Below are 20,389 nucleotides of genomic sequence, written 5' to 3' on the forward strand. Positions count from 1 at the left end.
CCTGGGTGTTGCCAGCACACATCTATTAGATTTGAAGGGACTGGGCCTAGCATCTTGGGCATAAATGCCATCAAAAACAAACTCTATAAAAATTTTCACTGGCAGGGGGGCTGTGAGACCACAGATGACGAAATACCCTATGTCTGATGTACTTTACTATGAACAAATAAATTAATAAATAACATGTGATTCTCTTGCCTACCAAGCCTGACGTCCCTAAGAGAGAACAGGTTCACAATAAATTTGAAAGCAACAATTTCCTAATTCTTTGGTTCACTCTCCACACACCTAAAATTAGTCTGCAGACTGCCTTAATTTGCAGTAACAAACCCATGTCAGCTGCACACTGCAGGAGTGGGACACAATTCTGCCACTCCCTGAAACAAAACTGACAGCACAAAGAGGTGTTGAATTAGGAAGTTTTCTCTAAAATTGTTGCACTGTTTTAAACAGACTGATCCACACGAACTCTTTCTTCTAATTTTGCCTTAGACTCTCTTTTCTAATCCAGAAGATGTAAGTTTTGAGGTCTAAAACCCATTCAGCAAGAGGGACACAGCACACCGTCTCCATTGTTTCACTGCAACTTTGGGTGTGCATCAGTCCAAACACAACTATCTGCCTTACAATTTGTGGTTCAAAACTTAAAAGACTGTGATGGCTGAAGTAATTACAACATATGAAACTGTCTGGAAAAAATAGTTTATTTCCATTTATGGAAAAAACCCCAAGTTTTTGTGTTTAAAAATATTGTAAGTACTCATGAAAAAGAACAATAAGAAAAAAGGTATTTAACCTTCAAAGTTCAGCAGCACTTCACTGAAAGATTGTGTTGATGCTACTCAGCTAATAACTCAGTCCACCCCAATACCAGATCATGAATTTTTAAGAAATAAGTTTCATGGCTGTATATGTGATGAGGATTAACAAATATTCTTTTTGACTATTATTTGTCTCCTCCAGTTGCCTCAAGTGGGAATTCCAACATACCTAATTTTCACAGCCAAGATGGGGTAAAGAGTGTTCCGTAGTGGAACGTTAATAACTTAGGTTGTACCTACACTCAGGGTTTACCCGGTGGTTGGTCTAAGATCATAAGAGTGTCAGGTGCATCATGATTTCCCCCTTACAAAGTGGGAAATCCCTCTCACAGTGATATCCCAGTTTGAGAGCCCAAGCCCCAGAACGGTGGTGCCAGTGGGCCCGTTTGAGGAGCTGCACGTAGCCCACCCCATGCTTTGCCAAGGAGCAGCTCCCCCGACCAGGCTCACATGTATTCACCTGGGAAGAGGGTCACGATAAGGCTTTCAAGATTGACCATAAGAGCTTCAGCACCCAGTATTTGAATTTCCAGAGAGGTTTTTATGCTGTGTGTGGATGTGTGCCTGTGCCTGGTGCTTCTCCAGACAGCAATGGGTTTCTGCGCAGGGCAGTCCAAGCCCAGGACTACTTCTTATCTCATACAAAAAATGTAGCTGAAACGAATGCATTTGTACAAAAGGAGTTTTCATTTCAAATAATTGGCTTTTTGTGATGACAGTCGCTTTGGTGAAAAGTTCTTGGCCATCTATAATCTTCATAGAAAACTTTATTGAATGCTTTTTGCTTTTGGTTTGTGTTCCATTCTCTCTCTGGTGCAAACACACTTGGAAAACATCAAGCTCAAAGAGGTCACAATCCCACTTGAGGCTTCTACTTGTGAATAAATGTAACACTAATTGCTGTGCATACAAAGTGTGTGTCATTATCTGGCACAGAAATAGCGGCCCTGCTTCTGAGTTCAAGGAGTTCAGATTAAAACGCTGAGACTGTAGATCACTTTTCCTGGAATTTTACATACTTTTCTTAAAAACGTCCTTGAAAACCTTATCCTGAGGCAGTGAACCAAGGTCAAATGGACTCTGTTTTCAGTCTGTTTGCATATTTGAACAAGTTTAGAAGGCTCTTATCAGTTCATTCAAAGAGGCTAAAGCAAAGAAGAACGAACCAGGAGAAAAGAAACTGCTTGGAGAGATCCCGTGGGCTAGGGCTCTGGAAGGCAAAGGGTCTCAAGAAAGCTGGTTGATATTCAAAGACCACTTCCTCCAAACTCAGGATCGGTGCATCCCTAAGAAAAAGAAATTGGCCAAGGGATGCAGGAGACCTGTGTGGTTAAGCAGGGAGCTCAAGTGGAAGAAGGAAGTCTACAATAAGCGGAAGAAGGGACTGACCCCTTGGGAGGATTACAAGAATGCCGCCAGAGTGTGCAGGGATGAAACGAGGAAAGCCAAGGCCGCCTTGGAATTAAACCTGGCCAGGGATGTCAAGCTCAACAGGACGGGCTTCTACAAGTATACTGGAAGCAAAAGGAAGACCAGAGAAGTTGTGGGCCCACTGTTGAATGAAACAGGAGCCATGGTGATGGAGGATGCGGAGAAGGCGGAGTTACCAAATGCCTTCTTTGCTTCGGTCTTTCCTGCTCGGCCCAACCCTCAGGAGTCCCAGGCTTTGGGGGAAGTAACGCGGAAAGAAGAAGATGTCCCTTGGGTTGAGGAGGATCGAGTGAGGGATCAATTAGATCAATTAGATATTCACAAGTCCATGGGCCCTGATGGGATGCATCCGAGAGTGCTGAGGGAGCTGGCGAAAGTCATTGCTGGGCCGCTCTCCATCATCTTTGAAAGGTCCTGGAGAACAGGCGAGGTGCCTGAGGACTGGAGGAAAGCCAACGTTACTCCAGTCTTCAAAAAAGTCAAGAAGGAGGAGCCGGGGAACTACAGGCCGCTCAGCCTCACCTCCATCCCTGGAAAGATGATGGAACAGCTCATTCTGGGCGTCATCTCAAGGCATGTGGAGGAAAAGAAAGCTATCAGAAGTACTCAACATGGATTCACCAAGGGGAAATCATGTCTGACTAATCTGATAGCCTTCTATGATGGCATGACTGGATGGATAGATGAAGGGAGGGCAGTGGATGTGGTCTACCTTGACTTAAGCAAGGCGTTCGACATGGTCTCCCACAGCATCCTTATAGGGAAGCTTAGGAAGAGTGGGCTTGATGAATGGACAGTAAGGTGGATAGATAACTGGTTGAAAGACAGAGCTCAGAGGGTCGTGATTAGGGGCACAGAGTCTAGTTGGAGGTCAGTGACGAGTGGTGTTCCCCAGGGGTCGGTACTGGGTCCAGTCCTCTTCAATATATTCATCAATGACTTGGATGAGGGGATAGAGCGCACCCTCAGCAAGTTCGCTGATGACACAAAGCTGGGGGCAGTGGCTGACACACCGGAAGGCTGTGCTGCCATACAGAGAGACCTGGACAGGCTGGAGAGTTGGGCAAAGAGGAACCTTATGAAATTCAACAAGGGCAAGCGTAGGATGCTGCACCTGGGGAGGAATAACCCCATGAACCAGTGCAGGTTGGGGGCTGGCCTGCTGGAGAGCAGCTCAGCTGAAAGAGACCTGGGAGTCCTGGTGGACAACAGGATGACCATGAACCAGCAATGTGCCCTTGTGGCCAAGAAGGCCAATGGCATCCTGGGGTGCATCAAGAAGAGTGTGGCCAGCAGGTCGAGGGAGGTCATCCTCCCCCTCTACTCTGCCTTGGTGAGGCCACACCTGGAGTACTGTGTCCAGTTCTGGGCTCCCTGGCTCAAGAAGGACAGGGAACTGCTGGAGAGGGTGCAGCAGAGAGCTACCAAGATGATTAGGGGACTGGAACACCTCTCTTATGAAGAAAGACTGAGGAATTTGTGTCTCTTCAGTCTGGAAAAAAGACGGCTGAGGGGGGACTTTACCAACACTTACAAATACTTAAAGGGTGGGTGTCAGGAGGATGGGGCCAGGCTCTTTTCAGTGGTGCCTGGGGGCAGGACAAGAGGTAATGGGCACAAACTTGAGCATAGGAAGTTCCACCTAAACATGAGGAGGAACTTCTTTACCCTGAGGGTGGCAGAGCACTGGAACAGGCTGCCCAGAGAGGTGGTGGAGTCTCCAACTCTGGTGACATTCAAAACCCACCTGGACGCGTTCCTGTGCAACGTGCTGTAGGTGACCCTGCTCTGGCAGGGGGGTTGGACTAGATGATCTCCAGAGGTCTCTTCCAACCCCTATCATTCTATGAAAAAAAAAAAAACCAAAAACAAAGGCAGACAGACAAATTGCTTCACGTATGACACAATTAATAGGTAAATCAGACTTTCTTGGTTTGGGTCCTCTCCTTTCATCTGCACCCATGTACTCATCCTATGGTAACCCAAATCCCCCCCAAGACCCCTTAGGCTCCTCCAAGGACCACAAAAAAGCACAAGCTGGGGCAGAAGCAATGTGTCACGACCCAGGTCTGCTTGTTTGTCCATCAGCAGAGGCTTTTGTTCAGCTTTCTCCTCTGCCTAGCCGTCAGTCCCCACAAATCTGGTAGGAGTGCAATTATTTTGGAAAGAAACCTCTATCCCTCTGTTTCATTTGGTTGAAACAGGACAAGGAGTTTAAAAGTAATTTAAAAGCCAAAGACGGGAGGGGGCGAGGTCAGCAAACGAAGTGATCATATGGATGCAATTTCTTTCAGAAAGGATGGTTTAAAAACCCAGGAAAACTTAGACAATGAGGAACTCCTACAAAATAGGAACAGAAAGAAATAGCACTAGGATTATTATTAGCATGACCAGAAAAGAGAAAGATAGTCACTAACAAGAATAGATACCAATAATTAGACCTTCAGGCCCAAGGATTCAGAAAGCAGTTTGCATTTTAAGTAATCCAGTACATATTGAAACTAATAATATCCAATGTATTTTTTATTTTTTATGTCACTATTCTGAAGAGAGATTAAGATTTTTTTTACTTGTGTTGTTTAATACCTTAATTGTAATTTAAATGTCCAGAAAAGTTATTGATTTAAATTTAAAGCTAAGTGCTCAAAGATTGCGTTCAGCATTTCCTGATGGAGCCAAAGAACAGACATTTCTAATTCTTTGTACAAATCACAGAAAAAAAAAAAAGAATTAAGTGTGAATGAAAGCTATTTGCTCTGAAGAAAATCAACTGAAAACATCAGATATCATATGTACTTCACTACGGTATTATGGTATTTCTACACACACCTCCAAATAGACAATCTCAAGTTATAATTATCAAAATATCATTCAATAGCTCAGTACATTTCAGCAGGTTACCATATTCTCACTTTGTAAGCAGCCATGTGCCCATGAAGGCCTGTAGCCAGTGATGGATTTACTCCATCAAACAAGGATTTCTGTGCCAGTCACCATGCTAAATTCCTACTATAATCAGCAGAGAGAGAGAGACATTGCCAGGATTTAATTCATCTTGTCCTACAGCAGACATCTAAAATAAAATAAATCAACCCTCGAAATGATGGCTATTCTCCACTGTTTATAAAGGATACATGGGAGATTCTATAGGTCTACCCCGTAGATACTTAAAGGTAGGAAAGATGCTCCCACCCGTGATGCCTGCTTGTGTGGGGACTGGATCTGGCCTCACTGAGGAACACAGACATTTCTCTCAGTTCACAGCACTATAAACTCCAGTCCTTGTTGAAAAGGTGATGGCTTTTCATAGCATGAAAGAAGGAATATTTTAGATTCATTAGAAAGGGAAGACATCTGTACTTTTGTGAAGCCCCTTGCTTCCGGGGAATTGAGCCAGATTCCTCTCGATATCCCACATTATGAAAAGACTCACTTTTATCCTGGCATTCTTCACATAGGTTTACTTCTACCTGTATTTATTTGCTTATGTAATTTTTATCTGTCTCTGAAATGTTTTCCTGTAGAGTAGACAGCAAAGCATGCATGTGCTGGGAAAATTAAGGTACGATTTGAGCAGTACTTTTTGCTTCATAATTTAATTCTTAATTATCTTGCTTCATAGAACTCCATCCTATCAAGCTTCCTGTTGCTCAAGAAGAGCAATGAGCAAACTGAAGCTTCAAATAAAATTTAAAACTTCCTTAATTTAGGCTGCTGTGATACTGAAGTTCAGTTGCATCCTAATTTATTATCTCCAAAGGGCAAACCAATATTGGTTTGGTTTTTTGCTTCAGTAGCATTTTTTTCAGTTAACTTATGGGTTTGATTAGCCATTTGGATTCAAAGAACCAGGAGGAAGAAGTAAAAAAACATTAAAGTTTTCTTTTAAGAGGCTGGGTGGGGGACAGAAGAGAACTGGGTTAGATAGGATTGTAACCATAGCTCCTCAGAAAGAAATTCCGCTAAGAAGGAATAAAAGCCAAAGAAAGAACTTCTGAAGAACAATTCTCTATATATGAAGTCCCTGCAGGGGACAAAAATGCACAAAGGCAATACTTTTGGTAAACTGGGGCTGGGAGAAACTCCTCTTGAAATTTTGAATAGTTCCATCCCGGCATTCGCAATATGGAGCTTGCACCCAAAAGTCCAGATGGCTTCCAGATGAATAAATATCTGTTTTGACCACACCCCATTTAGCCCCGTTTTGCTTGTTTTTCTGTTCCCTGAACTGTGCTAATCTGTACCCTTATCCCCGCTGCATGTTCTGTCACTTGTCAGGCAATACACTTAGAAGTTGCAAGCCTTGCTTCAGTCCCCTGGCAGCAAGTCAACCAGTCAGCTGGCAAAGCTGGATAATTACTGCTTAGCCCTAAAGAGCTTAACATTTGTTTGCATAGACTTGTGTCCTGGCAACACCAAGGCACTGAAGCAGAGGACAAATTTTCTTTTCCTTGAACATTTTCTGTAAGGGAGTGGACATAAGGGACTTATCGACAGACACAAAATGGTGGTTACCCAGAAGGATTACCAGGGACTGAGATATGTGGACTATCCTCTACGGTTGACTTGCTGTGATTATGGCGTAGAAGAGACCGCTGGGCTTCATTCTTCCTTCTTCTATGCTTTTATAGGAAACTGTACATGGCTCCACTGGCCTAAAGGTTTTTTGGGAATTGCCTTTGTAGAGGCAATTGCCACCCTACATGTGGTGCACTCATGCATGAAGTAAGGTGATCCTGTGACCACAGAATGGAAATCTCGAAGGACTTCCTTGGTCACTAAATCATCTTGAAAATCCTGGCAATCAGGTTATACAATGCTGGTCATGGTCTGAAAGTATCAAAAGAAGCTTCAGTATTCAACCTAAGTGCCCTCACTCTTCACTGCTATGTTGCTTGTACTTCCATTTAACTCCAGTAGCACTTCTGCAATTGCATTTGCCTGCCTGATAAACACTGGGGTGATTTAAAGCTGTGTTAAACATGATGGACGCAGAGAGACAAAAGTAGCAGGACACTTTAGAGTCCAGTGTGAGCATCATCAAAATAGTGAGAGGAGCTGCATCTTACCCCATAAATCAGCACTGCTCTGCAAGAGCAAACTTAAACCCATCTTGGGGCTGGATTTACTGCCTGTTCATAATAACCTGTGGAAGTCTTCAGAGGCAGCCTAAATTGTATGTCCAGGGAAAACCACACCTACTTTCTCATGGTGTTCTCAAGGTGTTTATCAGCCCGATGAACCAGTCCTGCTGTGCCCAACTTCTCCAAACCACCTCAGTTAGATCACATGACTGAGAGACAAACCAGTCCATGGTTTATACCATACGCATGATGCTCGAACCAAGAGGAAATTGCAAAGAGGAGAGACACCTGAAATAGTTACTCTGTCTTGATGCTTAATTACTGGCCTGGGCTAAGCACTCTACTGAAGAATGTGATTTACATTTCAAAAGTGCTTCCTGGACTTCTGCATCTATTGTTTTTAAGAAGTGTTTTTTGTATTATAGCAGAGTGGTCAGAGCCCTGCTTTGTGCTTTTAAGGACTAGAATGCAGGCAAGATTGGACTGAGGCAATTTCATCCCATCTGTGAGATTTTCAGGGAAGACATACGACACTTGAGAGGAAGAGGACTGAGGGAAAGAGGAGGAAAGGAATACCATAGAACATGTGGTGTATAAAATGTGTAGCAGTAATGAAAGAGAAATACTACAGCACTTAAAGACAAACAAGTTAAAAGTAGAATTTAAAGAAGATGGAATTCACTTTTCATGCAAATCATAGAATCATATAACAGTTTGGGTTGGAAGGGACCTTTAAAGGTCATCTAGTCCCAAGCCCCCTGCAACAAGCAGGGACATCTTCAACTAGATCAGGTTGCTCAGAGCCCTGTCCAACCTGACCTTGAATGTTTTCAGGGATGGCGATCTACTACCTCTCTGGGCAACCTGTGCCAGTGTTTCACCACCCTCACCACAAAAAATGTCTTCCTTCTATCTAGTCTAAATCTTCCCTTTCTTAGTTTAAAACCATTGCCCCTTGTCCTATCACAACAGGGCCTGCTAAAAAGCTTGTCCCTCTCTTTCCTGTAGGCCGTCTAAGTACTGAAAGGTACTGCAATAAGGTGTCCCTGGAGACTTCTCCAGGCTGAACAACCCAAATTCTCTCAGCCTGTCCTCAGAGGAAAGGTGCTTCAGCCCTCTGATCAACTTTGTAGCCCCTCCTCTGGACTTACTCCAACAGGTCCATGTCCTTCTTATGTTGGGGGCCCCAGAGCTGGACGCAGTACTCCAGGTGGGGTCTCACCAGAGTGGAGTAGAGGGGCAGAATCACCTCGCTCGACCTGCTGCCCACGCTTCTTTTGATGCAGCCCAGGATACAGTTGGCTTTCTGGGCTGTGAGCACACATTGTCGGCTCATGTCCAACTTTTCATCCACCAGCACCTCCATGTCCTTCTTGGCAGGGCTGCTCTCAATCCCTTCATCCCTCAGCCTGTATTGATATTGGGGGCTATCAATAATCAGATTAACTATTCTGTTCCATTGCTAAACTGCAAAGCACAATTTGTATCTACGACTCCAATAAATTAATTTTACTTAAATTAAATGGTTTTGACATTAGAATTAGGACAAAATGAGGATTTTGGCAAGGCTTCTTTATTCTTCCAACTTCTTCCAACTATTTTTCCAACTCCTCTCCTGATAGCAAATGCTCCCCTGAATGGCAGAGCTTCCATCATGCTTTTTAGAGTCATCTTCATTTTTTCCATTGGAAGAGAAACTGACAGTGTGATTGATGCACTGTCACACACCATGATTTGCAGTTATCAAAACAGGAAAAAGCTGTGAAGTGCAGAGTGAGCTGTTCCCCAGTCTACAAAAAAGAATACTGAAAACCTTGTAGTGGTCCAGAGACCCTTGTCACTGGAAAAGATTGAGGGTTTCAGGAATATTTCAAATGAAGCTGAGAACTCAAAATGTCTGTGGCTGGTCCAGGGAACTCCAGCTTCATAGCTCCAGCTTTTTGCCCTGAGCAACTTTTTATTTTCCTTTCAGGATATATCGTGAGAACTAATGGTTACACACCACTTTGGGGAAAACATAACATGAGTTTAAAGGAAAATACTAAATTCTATTTCTGTATTGTTTTCTCCAAAGAGGGCTAAATATTGTATAGAGACATTGACTCAACAGCCATCTGCTATCATTGGACTATTTGAATTAATTAAATGTTTTAAAGTGATCAATGGAAAGGATGAAAAGACTTTAACAAAAGTAGACATTAGATACATTAAGATCTGGAAGGATAAACAGAAGGGGCATAACAAGGCACATGCCTAATACAAAATTAGAAAGGCAATAGAGCAGGTAAGTCTTCTTTGCTTGTTCAATTGTTCTCAAAATGCAGGTTAATAAGGCTATGAAGAAGCTGAAAAAAGAAACAATGTTAAGGTTGATGATAAAGACAGATACTTTAGGGATGTTCATTTCCTCAAGCAGACCCAGACCTGGTGCTTAATTGATTTACCTCCACTTCAAATTCTTGCTGTATTTTTTGACATTGTTGCTTAATAAATGTGACCATCTATTTCTTTCATGTATGGCACTCTGTAAGACATCTTTAGAGCTGATCTATCATGATTACTGTAGTATTTTAAGTGTATCAACATCTATATATGATGTACATACTCTATAATGTGTATCTAGTATACTACAACATTTCTAATGGCAATATAATAATTTACATTTATATAGAATATATGATAGTCTTCTTTTTTTAAGCTATTTATTTCTGTATGTTTTACTATAGTATATATAAAACAGGTTCAATGTTAGATTCAGTGTCGGTTTGGGCATGCCTGGCTGCCCAGCTAGTCTCGCATCACATTTCCTAGATTAGTACAAAATCTTCAGTCCCTCTGACCTTAATAGAGAATAGTCGTCTCATCAACAAACAGCAATGATGCTTCCGTTAAAAACAAAACACAAAAAAACCCCAATCCCAGAAAGCACTGAGCATTTCCCCACAGGAAGTAAAAAGTGCATATCAGTGTTATCTCAAAAGCTAGACGCATAATTAAACATCCTCTACATCAGAACACAGAATAAAAAAGAGCCATAAGGGGTCAGGCCAAAGTTTTACCAAAGCGAGAGCTTTCTCTCCAGCACTAACAAAATCTGTTCCCTGGCAGAGCGTGTTAGAAAAGAACAGGGTAAGTAAATATGACACTTCCTTTATATATTATCCCAGCCTTCAAACATTTGTAGTTTAGAGACTTCCTGAGCTGGAGACTGTTGAGCAATCTCAGTTGATTGCTCTCTCTTGACTTGTTCACGCAAACTTTTAGCACTCGCAGAATCTTGTAACAGGAAGCTCTGTGAGTTGAATTGCAAGAGGAAAACCTCTTTTTGTTTGAATTTTTAGGACTAACGTTGTGAATTTAAAAAAAAAAAGTCTTCTGTTCTTCTGGCAATTAGTTTTACAGGTTCACATTTCAACAGCAATTGCAAATAATATAATATTGCTCTTGGCTTCTGATAAAATGGGATGCTCCTATCATCTATATAATTCTTTTTAACACATATTCAAAAAGCAATTGCTTGATTTTATTTAGCTTTTCAACAGCCCATAGAGTGACTTGCAAATTGCTGCCAGTGAAAAAAAGATGTATACTGTTTCAAAGATATTTGTGTCACGAAATATAAATCCCAGGAAACTGAGATATCAATGTCATTATCTGTTATAAGGTTACTGTATATATTCCTTGACAGAAAGCTATCTAAAACCAATGCTAAAGTATTTGTTTAAAATTAGCAATTACCTTGTCTTTTAATAACAGTTACAGAACTAAAGGCAATTGGAGTGGAAATTTTACACCTCATCACATATATGCCACCGTAACTTTTACATTTTTAATATAGAACCTTAAAACTGTTTTATTCATAAGGTCAAAGGAAATGCCTCTAAGATGTCTGCTTTATAGAAAGCAGATGATGACAATGGATATGACACATTATCCATATATAGCTTTCACACTGCCTTACTTATTATTTATTGCTAGAGTCCAATAATGGAAAATCAATCTACTTTATCCTGTCCATTGCGGGAATCAGTGTAACCAATTTTGTTTTGTTTTGGAATGATAAATCAAGGATGAGAGTTCATTTTCCCGTTCCACAAACACTTCAAATTTTTAAATGCATCCTCAGTGAGAGACACAGGCGATTACATCAATGTCACCTTCTTTCAGATGCCTGAATAGCTTATGTAGTCAGCACTGGGTTGCATGACTTGGATCAACTCTTTGCAAGAATACTTTACTCACTCTCTTCCAGCCTAATTTAAAAAACAAAAAAAAACAAAAAAAAACCCCAAACCAAACCCAAAAAAAACCCCAAAACCAAACCCAACAAACTTTCACTCTGTTTCAGATCCTGTTTCCTTGGATATTTTTCTGAGGATACCTTCAGGATGTGCATGCAAAATATACCTACCCACAATACACCAATAATCATATTTTTTCCAAACTCAGCCCTACACATGTACCTTTGCCTAAAGCCTTGATCTGCAGATTCTTCTTTCCTCAGGCCTTTCCAATGGAAATAAAACTTAAGGCAAAGCCTTAGTTTGACTCTATAAACTCATCATACGTGGATGCACAGCTGAACACTTGACCTCTGAACATCCAGACTGCGTGTTAGCTGACTTCCCGGCAGATTCAGCCTGTGCCAACTAGCACAGTTCAGGGATAGTGCACACCAAGCACCATTTACAGTGGGATCTATGGACAACAGTGCTCAAATCTGATCCCTACAGAATCCCTTACTGCTATCTCAGGAGGCTTTGCACCCTCAAATACTACTTGCTTTCAGTAACGTACCTTAATTTTACTTTTCATAGGATCAAAGAATCACAGAATGGTTTGTGTTGGAAGGGACCTTAAAGATCATCTAGTTCCAAGCCCCCTGCCATGGGCAGAGACAACTCCCACTAGACCAGGTTGCTCACAGTCCCGTCCAGCCTGGCCTTGAACAATTCCAGGGATGGGGCATCCACTTCTCTGGGCAACCTGTTCCAGTGTTTCACCACCTTCAGAGGAAATAATTTCTTCCTAGTATCTAATCTAAATCTACCCTCTTCCAGTTTAAAACCATTACCTCTTCTCCTATCACTACACTCCCTGATAAAGAGTCCCTCCCCATCTCTCCTCTAGGCCCCCTTTAAGTACTGGAAGGCCGCTATAAGGTCTCCCCAGAGCCTCCTCTTCTCCAGGCTGAACAACCCCAACTCTCTCAGCCTGTCTTCACAGGAGAGGTGCTCCAGCCCTCGGATCATTTTTGTGGCTCTCCTCTGGACCCTCTTCAACAGGTCCATGTCCTTCTTATGTTGGAGGCCCCAGAGATGGATGCAGTACTCCAGGTGGGGTCTCACCAGAGCGGAGTAGAGGGGCAGAATCAGACTGCCGACTCATGTTGAGCTTTTCATCCACCAACACCCCCAAATCCTTCTCCTCAGGGCTGTTCTCAAGCCATTCTCTGCCCAGCCTGTATCTGTGTATGGGATTGCCCTGACCCAGGTGCAGGACCTTGCGCTTGGCCTGGTTGAACTTCATGAGGTTCACAAAGGTCCACCTCTCAAGTCCGTCAAGGTTCCTCTGGGTGGCATCCCTTCCCTCTGGTGTATCGACTGCACCAGTCTGATCTTAAGGGAAATACAGCCCTAAATAATATGGACATGAGCTAGGCTATGCCTCTAGGCTTCAGGGTCAGAGTCTGTTTCCTGACCATTTACTTTTTAGTAGAAGCATAGTCAAACATACCCATGATCTTTGTGTGAATGAGAATCAGAATCAGCTGTAAGGGATACTGACTGCATCTTATTACTAAAGTAAGCAGGTAACTCCAAAAATTACAAAAGTAGTTCTGTTGACTCAAAACTTGACATTTTGATAGAGTAAAATTCGTGAACATAGTCTTATTTTAATATTAGTTTGCAAGGGCAATGCTTTAAAGCTCCTTAGAAAATGCCAAATTTCTTCTGATACCTTCCAGGACAATTCAAGTCCAAGTTTGCACTGAACAATTAGAACTTACATGAATTCCCACATTCTCATCTAAAGCTATTTTAGAAGCTTACTGAAATCACTGAGACCACAGCAGACAATTCTCTATTTGAAATATTGAAGGACCTCCACCCTTCTGGGAATTGCCCGCTCCCAGAATGCTGCGTGTGTATTGCTATTTCATTTATTGCTACAGACAAATTTTAAATGAAGGAAAACGGACAATATAAAATCTTGACTCACATTATAACCAAATGTCTGACTTGCTGAAACCTTTGTCTGACAGGATGAGCACACTTAGCCAGATCACATATGTATGTTAATTATAGCAAGAAAGACAATCAAAATGACAATAGTTAAAACAAATCCTACCAACAGGAAATGGTTATCAAGCTGTGATAAAATGTTTATCAGGAAACGTTGTTACGCTATCCAAAACATTTCCTGTCTGTAACATTTTTTGTGGGAACAAGAATGTCTGTGGTGCTAGAAATAGCATCTTTGCAAAGAAATAAATAACAGTCCTTACAGAAATTGGTAATAGTCACAGTTCTAGTTTCTGTCCTGAAGTAACTCAAAAAGAAAATTGCTTTCAGAAGTTACATGGGCATCCATTAAAGTTTGAACTTCAAACATTAAAAAATAATTTAAAGAAAATTTTTCTTATCTAGTATCTAAGCCATGTAATCATGCAGGTAGTGAAGCCCTGCTCCTTCTCTCACAGACTGACAGTGAAACATTATTTCTGTCAGCATATCTTGAAAAGACCAAAAAAGATCAATTGGACTGAAACCCGGTACTATTGAAGGTGTCAAAAGAGCTATACTCAAGGGAAGAGGAGCCAGGGATTTTCTATGGAAATGTTAACTCAAAACAGAAATTATAAAGAATTGTATTTCCACAACCATGACTTTTCAAAACTAGGAAAAACATGTTTTGTTGTAAACATAATGAGTAGTATCACAAAATCGCAACAAAACTGACATTTTGATATAAACAAAGATTTGCCAGGACCAACCTATAAGACATTACTGCATACGGAAGCAAAATATATGATTCTTTCTAGACTTGTTGCTCCTTCAGCTGTATGAAGACTAACTTGTAGTCTGTTATTCCATCCTTAAAACATTCCATACAAAAAAATTATTTAGATTAGATATTAGGAAGAAATTATCTATTGTGAGTATGGTGAGACACTGGAACAGGTTGCCCAGAGAAGTTGTGAATGCCCCATCCTTGGAAGTGTTCAAGGCCAGGCTGGATGGGGCTTTGAGCAGCCTGGTCTAGTGGGAGGTGTCCCTGCCCAGGGCAGGGGGTTGAAACAAGATGATCTCTAAGGTCCTTTCCAACCCAAACCATTCTGTGATTCTATGATTCCATAAAAAAGAACAGTTAACTTCAATGGATTTTTCAAGAGAATTCAGCCACTAAAATTGCTTGAGTACTTCGAGTGATTAGGTTATTGTGAAGTAATCTTTTTATTAACAAACATTTACATGAAAGATATTTTGCTTTAATTAAAAACTGCTATTTGTTCCTATTTTAACTACAAGTTGTATAATTTTTATTGCAAATATTTTGTAATTTCCTGTACAGTAAATGGAACTAATGACAGAATCCTAAAAGGAGAAAAGACCTCAACAGGTCATCTGATCGACTTACACAACCTGAATTAGGATTGACAAAAGTTACGTTATTTCTGATACACAATCTCTAATGATGGGAAATGCAATCTCAGCAAGCAATCTATTCCAAACTTCCTAATTATTACTGTGAGAGCAGTTTTCCTTGTTGCCAAGGCTGAAATCTCCTTTACTTCAATTTTTCTCCTGATCATGCAGGGAAAAAAATATCCCCTTCCTCTTTGCAACAGCATTTAAAAGACCATTTTAAGAAGCCCTATTCCTTTAGTCCTTCCCCAGCTCTATTTTAATTGTTTACTAAGTTTAACTTTCCTTCAACTACTTAGTTGCTTTACAACTTTCTTGAAACACAACTTTCCACAACTGTTCCACAACTTTCTGCAGCTCCCATAACTGGGAACAATATTCCTTTGAAACTTTCTCAGTACCAAGAAAAGGGCGATGTATCTTTTCTATCTTAAGATACTCTTTTTAAACATCCTAGTATGATGTTTACCTGTTTTGCAATAACATGATGCTACTGTACTAAAATCAGCTAAAATTAGACTGCCTTCCAGTGCATTGCCTGTCCTTCCCAGCTTTATATCAACCAAAAAAGTAATGACTATCATCCAGGTCATTATTGTAAATATTGGAAAGAACTGGACCCATGACAGACGTAACAGAGGTTTATTAAATACATTCGTTTGGAACCATTGCTAACTACTATGAAAAAAGTTGTCACCACATATGGCAATGAATTTTGCCCTTCTATTAATTGAGTAAGATTCAGAGCTATGAGTGTCTGTAATGAAAGGCATTCTGATGCGAAATGTCCTACATATTATCAGAAGCTACAGGAATATCTCCTCTCCTCTGTATTTGACTGTTGTAGCTGTCAAATCGTACATATCTGTCAGTTAGAAGGTTAGAAGCAAAAATAACTGAAGAAAGGTTAGCACTACTAATTTTACACTATTAATATTTTTGCTAATTTTATTTTAGTTTGTGGTAGTAGGCTATTAATGAAGCATAGATTAACAAGGTAAGTAGCAGGGAACATACCAGGACAGCACTAAGATAATGTAATTAGTTTTAAGAATTGCTTGGATCTTGGTTAACTTGAGAAGAAAAAAACGTATTAAAAGGCAAAGCAGTCAAGATAAAGCTACCTAACCACAGTAAACCATCTATTTACAGCAAAATGATTTGATGTATTGATTCATAGCAAGTAAGAAAGAGGTACTTCATGCCCAGGTCTTCCCTTGAAATGAAGCAGGGATGTGGTCACAACACAAAACTGGACTTCATGAGTTTGAAAATTCGTGGATCCACCAGGACAACTGAGGCTTCTTAGCCTTTACCTGCTAAGATGCTTTTTACTGTCAGGAATGTAACCAAACCCAAAGCATATTAAAATGTTTAATGTCTTTTTTGGTCCTTTGTCCAACAGAAGATGACAAGTCTTCTTAAGAATCTGCTTCTTGGGAACTTCCCCCTTCTTTAACTTGCTCTGTCTGCTTCAGTTCTAACAACTTTATATAAACCCAGCCCTAGATCTCTTAAACTTCCTCCCATCTCGCATCTGTTGACAGAACTTATCAGCCTACGGTTGCCTTCCACTTACGTCATTTTGCTTCTACAGAGGTTAAAATGCTCCTCTTGCACTGTCTAATAACTCTGCAAACAACAGCAGTTTCCCCTGATGTTCATAACTGAAATGTCATCCCCAAAAACCACAACATGGGTGATAGTAATCCTGCTACTGAGGTCAGAAGATGGTTTTATTTTGACCTGAAAGGACTCCCCTGGCTTTCTCACTTCTTTGCTGCTGACAGACTGCCTAAGAAAGAACCCAAATGTCCTAGTGTGAGGTAAAACAGAACCATTTTTCTTTTCGATAATTTTACTTTTCAGTTAAGCCTCTTCTAAGTCTCCGAAATTAATGACATATTTTTCAGACAGCCTCCACTTCTAGCATACAAGGTCTGATGTTTCTAGTGAATCCCAAGGAATGGTATGAAGAGAGAGGCTCCTGCTTATGCTTATTGCTATAGTGGTAGTTGAGCTCAAGTACAGAAATTGTAACTACTGAATGAGAACTCCAAAAGGCCATGTTTTTGTAGCAAGCCCCAAAATGATATGTCAGTCCAAAGCTTTCTTGTCATCTAGGAAGTCCAGAAACTCTTCCAAATGGTTCAAATACTTCAGGGAGATGGGTTAATTAAGGTGAGTTCAGCTCATCCAGGGCTCTGGATGCTATGATGAGAGGACAGTTTGCATGTGAGGAGACATGATGCTTCAAAAAATACAGAGCTACCATTTAGATGTTGCAGATAATAAATTTATTAAATGTTTTTGAAAAAAAAAATTACTACCTCCAAATATCTCCACTTTACTGACTGGGTCTCTAAAAAACCCTGCTGTGCTCTCTGTTTCCTCTCTTTGGCTTCCTCTGGTCCTCAGTAGTAACCCCTCCACCCTTCTCCTTATGGTATCACGATTATACCAAGGTGTAGCAGACTGAGTACTATAAACCAAGTGTTTGGATGCAAAACCTGTCCCTGTGTGAACTACAAGGGCTAAGCCCTCTTTGTAGTCCTGGAGAACAACATGGCTGTGCTCTATGCTGCTTTTAGTTCTGTAGTCACAGAATAGTATGATCTCCAAAAGTGCCATATGAGAGGCTCCAGACCACTGCACATTTACTACAGCTCAGTGGGGGAGGCTACAGATCTGCCCAGTGGCTCCTGGAGGGCTTGCAGAATGCACGTTCTGTGAAGGCAAGTGACCCTGCTTGGAGAACTTGCATCCTGAAACACAACTGGTGTGCTGAACTGGTGCTTAAATATTAAAAAAAATAAACAACTTCATGCTGAAGACATAGTACTGAGGAGAAGCAACTGAAATCCTGCCTGGAGTACTTTGGTGCTTCAACCAGTAAGTCAGTTCACTGATTTACAACTGTTTATGATTCCTGCTACATTCTCATTTAATGTCTAATTGTATTTTTACAGCGTACAAAATAATCCTGACAAATTAAAGTAAAACAAACATCAGTTAATCAGAAAAGAAAATTAGGTCAACTTCAATCAAACATTATTCTGAAAACCAAGGGGAAATGCAGAAACTCAAACGAAAAGTAAATTAAGAAAGAGATTCAAAGCTTAAACTGCAGAGGCCAACAATACATTGGACCAACAATACTGGAAAAAGAAGGAAAATCTAATCCTGGTACCTATTCACAAGAGGGTTTGTAAAATGAGAGGGGTACGTATTCCCTTCCATTCAGTGCTGTTGAGTTTTAAATCTAGCATTACACTTAGGAAAGAAGAAAAACAAACTGGAGACAGCTCAAATGAAATGTGTATAACAACTGGTATGTAAGGAAAGGCAGAAATAACTGCATCAGGTTTTTACTTGAAGGCATAAAAACCAGACCATTTCTGATTTGAATTCCTGTGGCTTTAATTTCTCTGCATTGCTTCTTGCTATGACTTTTTCCATTACATTAAAATGCCACTCAGTACCTAATATTTTCTCATTGTAAGGAACCTATAAACCATAATCACCTTTAAACTGTTTTAATAAACTAAACAAATAATCTCTTTAAGTATCTCTTATTTTCAAACCATTGATCATCTTCATGCAGCCTATCCCGTTTTTTGACTTCTCTATCAAAATGTATAATAGCATTATATGCACTGTCCCAGTAGTTGGTTTAAAATACTAATTACTGGAGGCAAAGTACCTTTTAACTACTGTTTCCTCTCTTGATACATTCAGGAATGACATTAGCCTTTTTCACTTGTATATCTTCTGGCATTACACTTTCAGTTGTTGTTCACTGACCTCAATCCTTTAGCTAAACATTCCAGAATGCAGTTTCTCTCCTTGTAGATCAACATCCATTGCTTCTAGATTTAAGGACTTCACTGTATTAAACTGCACTTTGTTTCAGTGGGTCAAATACACCATCTGTTCCACTAAGTGCAACCTCCAGCCTAACACAGTACACAGCACTTTGAGTTAAATAGAGCATAACTTTTAAAAAAATATCCAATACTGTTTTAAAATGTGCACTGAAGAATCAATAAACAGCTCACAGCCCAAGATGAAACTTGTTTTAGGGGACAATTACTCTTTGCTTTACTGTCAGTCTGAAAATGAATAGCTTCAACTTGCACTGGGTCTTGTTACCACAGTCTGCTTGACCGAAATTATCAGGTATATTACTATATTTACACATGCATCTGAGATCCAGAAAGTTTTTCCCCCCTGAACTGCATTCAAGAAAACAGAAAACTGAGAAGGGAACATGATAATACACAATAAGTCTCTTTGTGTTATAGAGCAATCATTTTATTCTACATAAAGAGAAAACAAAACTATCAGGCACCACATACAGTCCTTATTGAACCCAGTGCCCAAAAAATTCATTGCCTTCCATCCCACACTCTACATAAATCATTATGGATATCTCTTTCAAATGAAGAAACCACTCCTAGCAAAAAATACTCTCAACTGGAAGAACCAGTGACTGAGCAAACAAAACAGAAAACACATACTCTTTGCAGATTACAATGCATTCAAGATGCATGCATAGGAAGTTGAATGCATTCTGAAGTGTAAAAAATAGTTGAGAAACTAAAAGGAGTAAAAAATAGTTGAGAAACTAAAAGGAGATAGTGACTCCACAGAACACTACAATCACTGTCAGAGAATATGCATGCATTAGGGGAGCACTTTAGGAAAGAGTATCGGTAGTCGGTACAGCTATACAAGTACTTCGTGCATTATATATGTGAAGTGGATGCAAGGCACGTGTAAGGTATCATATGAGACTGTCATACAACACAGCAAGTATGGAGAACATTGTCTCTACTCCTTTGGTAACATTGAGCACAAGTTCTTGCTACTTTAGGTACTTATACCTCATTTTTGGACATCCAGTCTTGTCTCCAAGTACATCAATCTTTAAAATATCAAAACATCCTTATGAGGCTGTCATTCCCACAGGAAAAACTGAGACCTCCCCTAGGTGATAAAGGAATTTAATTTTCAACAGAAAGTTAGTTCCTTAGGCCCAGAGCAAACTTTCTCCTTTTGAATAAGGTTTCCACAGCAATAACCTAACAATGTCGTTGGACACCACAGCAAAGGTCTCTGAACATGTACCACAGCAAGACAGCAGGGTGTTATCACACTCAAGGTAAGAGACATAACCAAGCAAAACAGCCAGGTTGTTGCTTTTAGGAAAAGTTTTCAAGTCTATCCTCTTTGTGAATGCTTAATTTTAGACATAAATTTCAGGAGAAATGAGGGTAGATTTACATTTAGACATTAGGAAGAAATGCTTTACTGTGAGGGTGGTGAGACACTGGAACAGGTTGCCCAGGGAAGCTGTGGATGCCCCATCCCTGGAAGTGTTCAAGGCCAGGCTGGATGGGGC

Source organism: Rissa tridactyla, chromosome 1 (assembly GCF_028500815.1).
Source record: "Rissa tridactyla isolate bRisTri1 chromosome 1, bRisTri1.patW.cur.20221130, whole genome shotgun sequence".
In the NCBI taxonomy this organism is placed as follows: Eukaryota; Metazoa; Chordata; class Aves; order Charadriiformes; family Laridae; genus Rissa; species Rissa tridactyla.